General features: G+C 38.3%; 1 protein-coding gene across 1 annotated transcript in view; it reads left to right on the top strand.

Annotated features, from left to right (window-relative positions):
* Window positions 1-1,086: 1,086 nt before the first annotated feature.
* trim33l (tripartite motif containing 33, like) overlaps window positions 1,087-2,286 on the top strand; it is a 31,109-nt gene continuing 29,909 nt past the window's right edge. The window contains exon 1 of the mRNA XM_078287043.1: window positions 1,087-1,140. The gene's annotated coding sequence lies outside the window, so the exon portion shown is untranslated. The remainder of the gene's footprint in view (window positions 1,141-2,286) is intronic.

Raw genomic sequence — 2,286 nt, forward strand, 5'->3', positions numbered from 1 at the left:
TTGTTCGTCCTAAAGTCTTTTAAGTTTGAAAGTTTTGACCAGAAGTGCTTTTATTCCCGTGAACTTGACACCTCTAGTGTCGAGTGCGGCTGCGTCAAGTCAAGTTAGAAGGCAAAACCAAGGCCGGAAATCGAGTGATTTTGCCTTCAAAATAAAAGAAAAAAGATTCATTAAGAATTTTGGGAAAAAGTCAAGTATTTATTTCACTACAGACTGTTTCTTCCTCTTCTTCTTTCTCCTCCTTCTCTCTCGGAGGATCTTCCAAAACAGCGTCCCAGCGTATCTATCCTACCCTATCTTATCTTATCTAACTCCATCCCTCTCTTTCTCTCTCTCTCTCTCTCTCATTCCATCATTAAGAAGATTTATGTCTTTCTCTTCTCTCCCTGATTCCCCACAGGCTTCAGACATTCAGCATGCTTCACTCTGTTCAATAATTTAATATTCTCTAATTCTCTTTATTCTGTCAATATTATATTCATCCTGAAGTTTTTTATCTTAAAATTTAAGCGGAAGTCCTGTTGCTTTTTATTTGTGAACGCAGAAGAAAACATCACATAACTGCATGGAAGAAAACTATTGAAATTCCATTTATTATAGATCCCTCCTTCAATATTTTCTTAAACTTTACTCCTTTCAACTCACTACCTTAACCTTTACAAGCTTGTATTACTTTGCAGCGTACATTCAACCTAAAGTCTTTTACCCTTTCGAAGCTTTATCTATTATTTTTACTTCTTTTATTGTATGTCAACAGTTTGTTTTTATAACAGCTTGTTTTTATTGTTTGTTTTTCATTTCTTGTGTAACACACTTTGTGCCTTGTTGCTTGAAAGGCGGTGTAAAAATAAAATTATGACTAACATTTTATTATGAAAAACCTTTACCGGAAGTCTTCCCTGTTCTCGCGCTAGCTTGACGCGCCAACTTCAGCCCAGGAGGGACTGAAGTAACGGGAGATCTGCTGATTCCTCCGCGCGCTGTTCGGACTGAGCCCGGTCCGCTGTCCGCCGGTAAACCGACAGACGGAACAACGGAACTCCAGTCTGAAGGTTTTACGTTTTTTTATTTTTTTTTTTAACTTTGTCAGGTTTCGCAGAACCGGAGACTGACGCGAACCACGGAAGCGGAGATGTGAAGGTGAGTTCAAACAACATTATCGATACAGATGGAAGTAATTAATCATTCTGATAAGCGCCTATTCATAATGTTAATATTCGACGTTAATGTGTTTTTGTGTTGAACCGGACAGTTTACTGACTTTCCTGCAGTGACTCTTTACATTAAGCTGCCGGTCTCGTCGTGTAGTTACGGTACTGCGCGAGGCGTCGTTTCTGAGGTCCGACGGTGTTGTGAATGTTGTGAAAGTGATGTAACACTTTTTCACAACTGCTTCCACACATTTTCTGAAACTGGAGCTCATTTTCTCAGGACTCTAAACACAAAACACAAAACCACACAAAATGCAAAACTCCACAAATCACTGGCAAAATGAAACACTGCATTCAAAACCATTTGATCTCTTTTCAAAATGTTATTTTGCAGTAAAATGACACACACACACATCATATGAATACATCTTTCTAACAACCGACTACACACTGACGTGCATAACGGAAAACACTGTTATGAATATCTCATCAGTGGACTGGTTCAGAGGTCCAGAGCAGCCCGCTGCACCGAGCGGACTGATCCTGAAGATGGAAGTGGAGAATACACCGAGCTGACAATTCTGTCTGATATCAAGCAAGTACATTCATGCACAGCAGCATGTTGTAAAAGACTGTTACAGTATACAGTAATATAAAATACTTTATTTCAATCACAAATACTTTGTTTCAACACTTGAATGTGTTGGATATGTGAAGTGTTCTACATACAAAACACAATGCAGTAGGAAAAAAACTGAAAAAAAAAGGTTTTCTGTAAAAAAAAAAAAAAGCCGTGTTCACACAGACTGGTCCTCTCTCAGTTCTGCAGAAGATCTAAAAACATGATGTGATTGGCTAGGGTACAAGAATATTTCTATTTTCAATATGAAATGACACATTACTGTAACACTGGCCAACCATCACTGAGAAGCACAGGCCTGCTGATGTGTACGACTACTACTACTACTACTACTACTACTACTACTACTACTACTACCATTACTACTACTACTACTACTACTACTACTACCATTACTACTACTACTACTACTACTACTACTACTACTACTACCATTACTACTACTACTACTACCATTACTACTACTACTACTACTACTACTACTACTACTACCAT

This window comes from Centroberyx gerrardi, chromosome 12, assembly GCF_048128805.1.
Source record: "Centroberyx gerrardi isolate f3 chromosome 12, fCenGer3.hap1.cur.20231027, whole genome shotgun sequence".
Lineage (NCBI taxonomy): Eukaryota > Metazoa > Chordata > Actinopteri > Beryciformes > Berycidae > Centroberyx > Centroberyx gerrardi.